General features: G+C 33.8%; 1 protein-coding gene across 1 annotated transcript in view; it reads left to right on the forward strand.

The window, feature by feature from the left end:
* The window catches only part of LRP1B (LDL receptor related protein 1B), a 1,887,165-nt gene that overhangs the window by 1,680,666 nt on the left and 193,537 nt on the right, over nt 1–12,962 (forward strand).

Below are 12,962 nucleotides of genomic sequence, written 5' to 3' on the forward strand. Positions count from 1 at the left end.
GACTAAATCATGAGTATGACTTTAGAAGGGTTTTTTGCCCCAAATATATTCTGGTTTAAACCATACAGTATATCCATAAATGAATCATTAATTAATTATTATTTGTCCAGCCTAAGAATTTCTAAAAGTTCTGAATTCTGTGCCCTAAACCATAGGTCAGATTACTTCCAAAGGACATGTGACTTTCAATTTCCTTGAAATTTATATCCACCTTTCTCTGCTAACTCTTCTACCCTAACCCACCTTCCTACCAGGTCCAAACACTACATTGTAAAATTTGACAAATAAAAGAGAGAGAATTGGAGTTCCCATCATGGCGCAGCAGAAATGAATCTGACTAGGAACCATGAGGTTGTAGGTTCGATCCCTGGCCTCGCTTAGTGGGTTAAGGATCTGGCATTGCCGTGAGCTGAGTATAGGTCACAGATGTGGCTCAGATCTGGTGATGCTGTGGCTGTGGGGTAGGCCAGTGGCTACAGCTCCAATTGCTCCAATTACTCCCCTAGCCTGGGAACCTCCATATGCCATGGGTGTAGCCCTCAAAAAGACAAAAAAAAAAAAAAAAAAAAAGAAATAAGATAGAGAATTAGTTAATTTGCTATCTTGAGAACATTTAGGTGCAATCTTAGTCATGTGACTCTTTTCTTAATGCCTATATTATTCTACTGGTTTTTACTCCAATAATTATATAATAATATGATATATTAATACCATAGAACAGTATGCATACTATTGGATAGCTGAGTGAGATAGTTTATTTTAAATCAAATATTCGTTATTCATTTTTTAAATACCTCATTTTTTTTTTTTTTTAGATCTTCCCATTCTCTCATTCATTCCTTCATTCAACAAGCATCTACTGATGTCTATTTCTATGCCACTCATTATATGAGGTTCTGGAGCTACAAAGATGAATAAGTCCCTGACTTTAAATCACATACATTTTAGTTGGGGGAAAAAAAAATTTATGTGCTATTAAAGACATAAATTAGATTGGGGTTAGAGGTATCTGTACAATATTGCCAAAATGTAGGCAGAAGTACATTATTTTGGTGAAGTGATGGTATCTTTGAAGCATATGAGAGATGTAGAACAAGCTCTCCATATGGGGAAAGGATTCATCACATAGGGGGAACAGCATGTGCAAAAATGTAATAGAGTCTTGAAACAGCATGGAGTTTACACATTTTGTAAGCTAGAAGTCATATAAGAGGAAGATAATGACACTAATGAACAAGGGCAAATTTGGGCCAGATTGTGACAGGCGTTGTATGCTAAGTAATTTGGAATTTCTTCTTTAGGTCATAGGGGGCCATTGATGGCATTTAGTTGATAGAGTGCTATTATTAGATTTGACAACAGCATGGAAAATGAAAGACCCTAGAAGGGCAACCAATTTAGAAGCTGTTAAAATATTTTAGGAGGAACTACTTGAAGTGATTACAGCTGTGGGAATGGGAATAAAGTATTACATTCGGTAATTATTTAGCTGAATAAAGATAGATCTGTAAACTTAAATTAGCTGAGTATTGGTGGTTGAGTAGCAAATATTAAGTGAATGATTTATATTATTATACACTTATCTGTGGGGAAATAACTCACAGTTTGGATCACCTATTAATTTCACAAATATTTATATATTTTTAAAAGAAATTAAAAGTACCAAACTAAGCATAACTTAGAGATTCTACTTGAAAAATTGTTTTAATGAGAGGTACATTATTTAATGTAAGGGTTAACATCAAAGAAATTCTAAGGATATGTTTAAACCCTATTGTATATTTCCCTAAAAAGCATTTCAGAACAGCTGATAATTTACCTAAAAGAAATATTGCAAATTAGTGAATCTCTCTCCTCTTACAATCTCTTGAGATATAAAATATGTCCAGTGAGAAACCTGGCAATTTCAGAGAAGTCTCTAGATTTAAATGTTCAGTTTTTAAGTTAAGATCTGTTTTTTTGCGAAACTAGAGTGATTCTTAATATATTCTAAACATAATGATTCTAAATAATAGTATTCTTCTTGCAGGTCTATGTATTTGGGACTGATTTATTACCATTCCCAAACCTCAATGCTCCTAAGAGAATTTTAGGCTTTGATTTTGACTAAGAAGTCCTAAACCTTTGCCTGAGCACAAATCTTGAAGTGAAAAGATCTTAGACTGGAGAAAGAAAACTCTTAGCATCTTAAAAGAAGCTTGGAAAAGCTAAGGATATGGGTGGACTGAGGTGGGGTCTGCAGTAGAAAGCTCTTTGGCCCTGAAAAGTGTAGGTAGCTCCCCTGGGTTTCAGTTACCTCATCGGTGGACATAAGAGTACTGGGAAAATGGCATAAAAGGAGAATTCCAGAACTAAAATTCTAGGCCTCCAGTTAGGTAGATCACTTTCAGAAGTTTAACCAAATCCCAAAGTTTTAATTTCAGGTTAGTCTCCCAAACCCAAGAGGGTATGAAAATCTGTAAAAATCAGATGTATTTCCTTTATGAAAATCTCAAATTGCCCATCCAGTCCTCAGTTCCCCCTGATTATTACTGCAAAAGAACATCTTTTAAAGTTGAACTCATCAAATCAAGAGAGGAGAAAACCTATGTTTTGAACATGATGTTGTATTAGATGTATTGCATGTACTATTTTATTATTATGATAATATGGTACTACTGGAACAATCCCCCTTATAAAGACATACTTTTATTAGAAGTCTATTGGTTCAAGAAACTATGGTTGATTCAATACATGCTCTTTTAGTCATTCCATGAGTGAACACTACAAGATGTGTCATTAAAGCCATTTTGAGGCAAGGAAATAGGTGTAAAGAAATTAAATGATTTGTCCAAAGTCAAATAGCTTGTAATCAGAATTTGAACCCAGATCTAACTCCAAAGTCTGTTCCATTCTCCACACAGCCTCATGCTTGTGAACAGATGACTGGCTGAAGATTTGTTGTCTGCTTGATATAGTGTCTAATAGCAACAGTTATAGCATAAATGCACGTAAACAAATAAAGGTATATCCATACTTAAATTTCTTCAGATTAATGTAAAGAGTAGATATAGATAAATGGCAGTATATATGAGAAACAAATTAAAACTTAAGACATCAGAACATAATTACTATAAATTAAAGCATATATTTCGTTACATCCAAAATTTTTGTGTTTATTTGAAGGAATGAAGAGAACAATCATGTTTCTTTAAAATGTACGTTTTGCTTTAGCGGGAAATTTTAGCATTTTCTTTGTCTGTGGGAAAACTTAAATCTTATTTGAAAATTCATATTGCAGAATTTCTAAAATTTGACTACAGCCAGAGATCTTTTGTCATTAATTTTATGCATTCTGGAAAGTATAGTCTTCTCTGAATGGAACGCCTATAAAATAGGTTACAAATATCTCCAGAGAAGACTTTCAGCCCTAATTCTGCATCTCTTCCTTAACTTAAAGACTCTGATTTCCATTTGATGAGAAGAAAATTAAATACGAGAAAATTATGTTTAGGTCACAATTTCATTTTGACTGCTTATATCAAAGCACATAAATTCAGGTTTAGTTTTCCTCATTTTTTGTGAGTTGCCATTGAACTTGAGATATTTTTGAGAGGTCAACACTTGACCAAAAGACTGAAAATACTGTGTAAACCTTAAAAGTGTGAGCTAAGAAGATGTTGTGTTTGATAGTGAATTTAAAATGTGTTTGTTCTAGTAATTTTCTTCCAGAATACTCTTCTTTGAGTCACTTCATGATTTAACCTTGTGTTAAATTAGTTGGCCATGTACATATTTTATCCAACATACTGGAAAAATATACACTTATAACTGCTAATTTCTCAGGAGAGTAATCATTGGGTATGATTCTAAACTGTAGCTTATCACTGAACTGTCTTTTATTTTGTAGAAAAATGGTTTACAACTTCATGCAATTATGTTGACTCTGGCTCTTCATTTTTTTCCTGTACTCATAGACCTGAAGATCCCCATATTGAAGTGTCAGTATTGTAGTCCAATTCGATTGTTTATTGCTCTGGGAATTCAGTTTTCTTTTGTGAGGGGGCAGTTCTGTGTTTGGATTTAAAAATCCAAATCATAACCCGTACAGTGATCATCTAATTACTGTTGGGAAAGTTTCCAGATCTCACCATACTACTGATGAAATAGCAAAAATATATTTTTAGAAAAGGTTTTGTTTTTTAAAAAAGGGGAGGTTACACTGAAAAAGACAAAGGGAGTATTTTGTGCTCATATATCCTGAAACTCCATAGCTGTTGCATTTAGGTCTTTAGAAAATGTAAATATCCACTGAAGCTCACCAAAAATGGGAAGAGAATCTAATAAACACCACCATCCAATTTTACAATATTCTAGAGTGTTTCTTTCTTGGTAAGATATTGTATTTTAGTACTTTTGAAAAAAATGCCCTATCATTCACAGTCCATTACAAACAGTAGACTTCACAGGCTATTTTATGCCAACAGTGTTGATGTGCTGCTGTTTACAATACAATAAAAGTTAATGGAAGGGAGCAAAATACAATTCAGTTACTGTAGAAGTGTTCTTGAACCAGTAAAATAAATTGAAATTAACTGCCATTTCTAAAACGCCTTAGAATTTCAGTGTCAATCATGTCTTTCACTTTTGTCCCTTCTATAGAGTGCTACATTAAATGGTGTATATGTTTAAATAGATTATTGTTTTGCAAATGTCATGTACATTCCATATACTTTTTAAAATATGATTTTCACTATTACCCTAGTATGAGTTTTTAGCCACTTTTAACAATGTTATCCATCCCAAATATGATCTGGTACAGCATTGGCTATTAGCAGATTTGGTTTTAGTTCAGGTTACTCTCTAATTTAGGCAAGTTGCTTTGCCATACTATAGTTCAATATTTATATCCATAAAATAGGATGAATAATTAATCAGTGATTTTTCTAACATTTCTTAAAGGAATTGACTGAGGTTGGAACTGGGGCAGAGGAAGACTGTACCATCACTTTGCTCACTTACCCCTAGTTATTCCCGGGACTACAAGAACACATTTGAAAATGCTTGTCATATTCTGTTTTTATTCTAGAAGTATATTTATAATTATAGGAATGTGGAAAGACCAGATACTAAATGCATGTCAGTGGCTCTACTTGCTGTCTGTCCCAAAGGCAAAGTGCTTTTCGAAGTCATCAGCTTTCATCAGGACTCACTAGCAAACATGTTCCTAATGCATGTGTATATAGAATGTCCTAACTCTTAAATTTAGTACTGATGGTCACCTCTGAAAATACATTGCCAAGTACCTATGAAGGTTTGTATCAGCAGTAGGAAAATTCAGAGAATTTCAGAGCAAGTGGGCTATATCTTTACCAAGTGCATGAAGCAGTTTTATTTATTTCAGTGATTGGAGAACAATGTCATCATCAAGAGAAGATGTTTGTAGGCATTGTGTAGTTTTCAAAATATATCAACTCTAGTTTACACTGTATCTTTATAAACCCTCACATTCACTAATATAAATACTCTTTCTAGATATTAACTATTAAAGTGGCCATATTTGACATTATATTATGAATAATTTAAAGATATATAGATGAGGGAGGGGAAGGGATTAAGTTATATTAAACTGAATATGCCTAATCTATAGAGATTGCATATTGTTTGAGGTGACAAGATAGACAAAAGGGGGCAAGTAATACCAGAAAAGGACACTTTTGCCCTTTTAGTAACAGCTTTAAAGAAGAGCTCTAAACAATGTCTATATTGGTGTTTTCTGTTGTTTTGTTTGTTTGTTTGATTTTGGCCTTGCCTATGGCACGCAGAAGTTCCTGGGCCAGGGATCAAACTCCAAGCCATGGCAGTTATAACACCAAATCCTTAACTGCTAGGGCACCAGGGAACTCCCCAATTTCTGTATTTTGCCATTATATGTTACATTTATTTCAAAAAGCTATACATTCAAGTGTCCCAGTGTAAACTGCTGCATTAAGGAAGAACTTAAAATTTTTTGTTTGGACATCTGATCAGTGTCAGTATTCAAAAAGCAGACTCGGAGTTCCCGTCGTGCGCAGTGGTTAATGAATCCGACTAGGAACCGTGAGGTTGCGAGTTCAATCCCTGGCCTTGCTCAGTGGGTTAACGATCCGGTGTTGCCATGAGCTGTGGTGTAGGTTGCAGACGCGGTTCGGATCCTGTGTTGCTGTGGCTCTGGTGTAGGCTGGCAGCTACAGCTCCGATTCAACCCCTAGCCTGGGAACCTCCATATGCCGTGGGAGCGGCCCAAGAAATGGCAAAAAAACAAAAAAAAAAAAGCAGACTCACAGAGCACCCTCCCAGGTAGTATCTGCTACACACTATGACATATGACAGATAGAGAACGTTATTTTTCCTCCTCTTCAAGGTCTCCATAATGGATGAACTTCTTGAAAGATCATATTTTTACTGGAAAAATATTTTTGAATAGTCTGTCATACTATATGATAATGTTGGGTATCCTTAGTGTTTCTGCCATTTGTAATGCTCTTATTGATTTTGAATAATGGAGCTTGGATCTGTTCGCCTGGAATTTTATCAGTAGTACTGTTTCCATTAAGCAGGTTGTGTTACAGAGTAGACAGGAAAAATGCTTATGGAGGCAAATGTTAAATGGAACATTTTGTAGCCTGTTGTAGACAGTTCTGAGGAAACAATTATTAAAAAAAAAAAAAAGATTCTGCAAGCAATAACACTGAAGAGGATGCATAATTACTGAACAAGTAAGGTTACAAAAAGCATACTTTTTTTGATAGGGCCTTTGTAACAAAAGCTATTGACTCAGCAGTCATTCTCTGGAAATTAGTGTACTGTGGCCATTTTCTGTTCCACCCACTCTTCTCCATTACTCTTTTTTTTTTTTCCATTACTCTTTATAAACTAGAAACTGTTACTCACCCACATACTCACCACTGTCATGAATCTTCCACTTTCTTTGACATGTTTAACTGTTCTCTGCTATCATCTAATTGTATCATCTGTTTACCAGCCTACACACTTTTGTAGTCTTTGATTAATCACACTTCAGTTTTTAAATGCGAATTGTTTTTTCTTTGTTTCATTTTTTTTTCCTTTATGGATTTCATGTTCTACTCCCTTAAGTCTTGCCCTGGCTTTTCTGCCTACCTTATTGTACATTATCCTTCTTGAAAGACGTCAGGGAAAGTTCTTAGGGTCAGGGTCTCTCAGAATAGAGGATTAGTGGACATCCTGACCTATCTTCTGAGAACAGATGTTTCAGTTAAGCTAAATAGTTTGCACAGTACTGCCTAGGGAATTGTCATTGGTGGTTTTGGATCAGGGAAGAGATAGGTGAGATGGAAAAAAATATTGGAAATATTAACTGGAGGTAGTTCTAGTTATCTTACCTTCCTTTCTTTGCCATGCTCCAAATGCTAGAAGGCTGATTTTGGGGAACTGCATCATCCAGGCTCTTTCACTTTCTGGCTCTCTATTTGGATTTAAACTATGGGAAACATTGGCTGGAGATTCCAGTAGTGGCAGAAGGAAGAACTCAGAATATTCGTTTCCTTTCCCTCCATGCCCAACCACAGTGGTTTAGCAGTGGCTGAGTTCCTCCACCAAATGTACCTACACTTTGGGTAGGTGCCTCTTCTTCCTTAGCTACAGCTTTCACCAGCTTCTAGTAACAGATTTGGGAAAAAAACTATCATCAGTTTCTTAGCCACACTCTGTAAATAATTAAGAGAAAGTTAATAGAAACACTTGTATATAAGATTGACTTCTTTCAATTAAATTCTTTTCAATTATCATTTAAAAATGCATTCTCTTTACTACAAGAAACTTGGCTGATAAAGGGATCAGAAGAGTTTAAAAATAATGAAAAAATTTAGACTAATTTTGCAATATTTCAAGTGTAAGAGACTGTGAGTCTTTACTTGGGTCAATCATACCAAGAATAAGAAAAAATGGGAGAGTCTTAAAATGTATCAAAATTATTAAAAAGCAAAAGATGATAGAATTTAATATTTTATTTGATATGCTTGTTAACTGTAAAGTTTTAGTAGATTGTTTTCAAACTATCAGTGATAGAATGAGGCCCAGGTTGACCTTATTGGATCATTTAGGTGTTCCAAACAAAACATAAATTCTCTAAAAGAAAAAAAATCAGTATTCAAGTTACCGTGTAATCTTGATTCCTTCGTAAAAATAACTAGTGTATTTGGTGGTTGTATTCTATAATTTTTTTTTCTTTTGAAAATATGTATAACTTTTTTTTAAATAATAAAATTTCAAAATACTACATATAATGCTTTAAATTAATTATTATTTGCATCCTAATAGTATCTTGGAGGAGAAATAAGGGGGAAAAAAGAGCATTAGTAGTAAAATTTCTATTTAAGTACTAACCCACTAGACAAAACCCTGTTGAATCTGCCATTATCCCAATACCAGCTATGAGATATTAACTCAATAGAAGATGAGTACTGTGTCATTGGTGCATTCTGTTTTTATACATTTAAACTAGATTAGTTTGAAATATAAAATTAGATTGATGTTATTCAGGAATTTACTTGTTCAGCATGATAAATGCTATCCAAAAAAATGCATAATCAAGAGTCTTGTAATAGGATATCTCTAACTGTGAGGCAACAGTTAAGCTGAAAGCATATTCTGAATTTCTACTTTTTCTATCTACCATAATTACCAGGAACCTTACCAGGATATCATCCAACTTGACTAAAAGGGAAAAACTGCACAAAGCAGTGTTTCTTTGGTTTATTTTTTGCTGAATATCAACTCCTTTCTTCTGATACATCTAGTCTATGAAATAAAAATTAGGAACCTCGTGCTTGAGTGGAATGCTGGAAACAGTACAATAAATAATTCTGTTTCACAGAATAGAGGCCTAACTACAGAAAGCACCTTTAAAATAGGTTTTAAATATATAATAAGTACCTGTTAAACTGCAGTCCACACAACAGTTCTGGTTTTTTTTTCCTCTCCTTTTTTTTTTTTTTTTTGGTGTTTACTGAATACCACTACAATGAAAGGAAACTCGAATTGGTTTTTCACATTGCTGTTTTAATTAAACAAAGGCAATCTTATGTATGACAAGGAGTCATAATTGTTTCTCTCTTAAAAAGGATAACCATTATCATTTTGATAAAACATTGATTACTTCTTCCATAAGCTCAACAATAACTTAGCTTTAGTAAAAATTTGTTTATTAAATGTTCCTCTTGTACCATCACATTTCATGTTCATATTTTATATATATTTTGTTTATTGTGTCAGCTCTACTAACTGCCAGATTACATTGTAAGACATCTTTTTTTTACTCTATTTTATAGGTATGTATATATAATACATATGTATATATATATTGTATATATATTTCAGATGTTACATATACATTCCTACCTAATACATGTATGCATGTGTGTATATACACACACACACATCTATAAGATAAAAATAAATAGACAACCAAAAATAAGCAATTTTATTTTTATCATTTAGAATCAGAAATGTTTCTTTTATCAAAATGTATAATGCCTTGGTTCAGAACATCTAATTTACTCTCAATGTAGGTTGAACTCTTCATACATTGATGGATGAAGAAACACAGCATTCATTCATTTATACTTATCATTCATCAATTAATATATAGCATTTTTTTTTCTTCATAGAAACTTAAGCAGGTAGTCAAATAACTCTTGTGAAGAGATTTAGGTCCTAAGGAGGAGATGAGACATACTGCCAAATTATGAGTGAACTGCTGAAAAGGCAGTATGTAAAGATTTGTGTGTGTTTGTTTTGTTTGAATTTTGTTGGCATTGGTTGTGGTGTTAGTGAATGTGTCATATCTCTTAGTAAATTTTTGGAGTCTGTGTAGTGGTTTCAGTTGTATAAGAACTAAATTTCTTTTTGTTAACATGTTTGTGGGTTTACTTCATTTATTTTCTCTAGAAGGAATACGCTGGTGGTTGTGTTTGATGCTTGCTGTTTGGAATAAGCATGTTTACCAAATGGACAGGCCTGGCATGGGTATATAAAGCTACTAATGATGGACTTATCCGTTGTCAATATCCATCAAGGAATTGAATCTAACAGATAGTCACTGGGCAAATGGACTACTTCTCTTCGCTTTGACCTGACTTTCCCACATGCTCTGTACATTCAGCTGTGTGCCATCCTTTCTCTGAAATGAGTTCATCTTTCTGATCTCTGTACATCTAGACTAGTTATCCAATAACAGAGGGTTTCAGTGGGGGTGGGCGGCAATTACCACAAATTTAGAGGTAGCAAATTTGCCCTGTACTTAAATTGTCCCATGTCTGAAAATAGAATACAGTGTAATTGCATTCAAGTAATTAAATAAAATGATTTTCACATGGAGCTTTGAAATTAGCCCCATTGTTTATATAATTGTGTTAGTTTGCTAAGGCTACCACGAACAGAGCATAAAGCAGCAGAAATTTATTTTCTCACAGTTCTAGGGGTTGGAAATCCCAGATGAAGATGTTGGCAGGTTTGGTTTCTCCTGAGGCCTCCTCTCTGGCTTGTAGTTATCTGTCTTCTTGCTATGGCTTCACCTGGCCTTTTCTCTATATGTGCACACCCCTGGTGTCTCTCTCTTCTTATAGAGACATCAGCTATATTAAATTAAATTCCTACTCTTAGGACCTTAATTTAATCTTATTCACTTCTTTAGAGGACTTATCTTTAAATACAGGGATATTGGTGTTTAGGGCTTCAACATATGAACTTGGAGAGAACCCAGTTCAGTTCTTTACTAGGATGGCTTTCTTAAAGGCTGTGCTAGTAGGTCAGATGGCAAAGAACTCACCAGGGGAATGTGATTTAGATTCAAATGCCAGTATATTCATTTACTAGTTTTTGTCCATTTCCCTTGGTCACATTTACTTAAGTTTTCCAGATCTGAACTTTCTTACCTACAAAGTGAGGTTATTTCAGGATCGAGTTGTGAGTATTAAATGAAATAGGTGTATAAAGTAGGTCTCTCACTATGGGGGTTTCTCAATGTCATAATTGTTGATACTTGGGCTTGATAATTGTGAGACCAGAATTACCTCCCCTACCCATTGGAGAACAAGTTCCTACTTCCTAGCGTCCAAGGACTGAATAACTGTCAGCTGTAGTTACTTACTGAATCATTAAAAAGACTTTGCTCCTTTTGAGATGCTAATAGAAAAATTCTCACAATAACTTCACTTTTTGTATAGAAGTTAACTATATCTCTGATAGACTGAAGTTTTTTTAAAGTGACAGTTAACTTTTGAGTCCCTGTTTAATGATGTAGTTACTTCCTTGGCATCTAAGATAATCTGAGTTGAATGTTTCTGAAGCTTTCAATTTTCCCTGCAAATTTTTATTTTACTTTGAGAATTTCCATGCATAGACATATGTTGAAAGATTGTTGTAACATTTTGCCACATTTGTTTTTTTTGTTTGTTTGTTTGCTTTTTTTTTGTCTTTTTTGCTTTTTCTAGGGCCCTTCCCTTGGCATATGGAGGTTCCCAGTAGGAGCTGTAGCTGCCTGCCTACACCAGGGCCACAGCAACGTAGTATCTGAGCCATGTCTGCAACCTACACCACAGATCATGGTAATGCCGGATCCTTAACCCACTGAGCAGGGCCAGGGATTGAATCTGCAACCTCATGGTTCCTAGTCGGATTCCTTAACCACTGAGCCACGATGGGAATTCCAACATTTGTTTTATCTTTCTGGAATGAACTTACATAGCCATAGGAGGAGAGCGGACATAGTTTGTAAAGTAACTCAGATGTGATTCATTCTGGTAAAATGTCTTACTTTTCATCTTTCTATTCAATTCTTCTTATCATTAGGGCAATGAGCTTCATGTTTGGGAGTACATAGACAATTCATTTTGAATATATCTACATCAAAAGTGTACACATCTGGATTTTTCTTAATTTTTACATCCTTCATATACATAGCATCTGTTGTGAGATGGATTTCTGGCCAAACACTACGTTATTTACAGTAGTCAGTGGTTTAAAGTGTCACCTATTTTAAGGAATCTTATTTCTGTTTTCTCTGAGTCATAGTAAATTAACCTGATTACATTTGGCCCATCTGAGTAAAAATAGCAAATTGGTAAAAAAAAATTTCTACTCCTAGTTTAAAATATAAATTTCCCCAGAATTTTTAAAGTAAGGCTGTAAGTCTCCCTAGAATAAGTGAATTGTACTTTAAATATTGGTAATTTTTCAGTTACTGCTGAATGAGGAATATGTGAAACATTAATTCTGTCATTAAAATCTAATCCATGAAAAAGTTCAATTGCCTGACTTTTAGTACCTTTTTCCATTAAGAAACATTTTGCAGAATTTCTAAAAGATCTGAAAATTAATACAGAGAAATATATTGGAATATTTATGCAAATTAAGGAATTCCCATTTTCTTTACTTATTGCTTTTCTTTTTTAATTTGAAGAAACCTCTATAATATTTTAAATTTCTTTAACTCCAAACCACTAAACAAATTTATTGCATCTTATTTACCTGATAGGACCCTGGAATCTCTTGAATGACAAATTTACATTTGTGATGCTCAATATATTATTTACATTTAAACACAGTCCTATAATAAAGGTATAATTATAAAACAATTTTAATCTGCAGCTAAAGAGTTTTATGATTGTTAAATATTTATGATACATTGTTATCTGTCACATTCATTTTTCTCCATCCCTGTCTCTGCTTATTTTGCAAGTAAAAATAGACAAAATTTCAGTGAGTAAAACGGTTAACAGTAGTCCTAGCTATCTCCAGGTAGATTGACATTTCATCCTGGATATATAATTTAATCCATTTAAAAGTGAGAGAAAGCAGTACAATGACCTGTGGCTTTAAAGAGGATTTAAGTCAGAAAAAAATGGATGGAGATATAGATATATAATGATATATATATATTTATATTTTATATATATATATAT

This window comes from Sus scrofa, chromosome 15 (assembly GCF_000003025.6).
Source record: "Sus scrofa isolate TJ Tabasco breed Duroc chromosome 15, Sscrofa11.1, whole genome shotgun sequence".
Lineage (NCBI taxonomy): Eukaryota > Metazoa > Chordata > Mammalia > Artiodactyla > Suidae > Sus > Sus scrofa.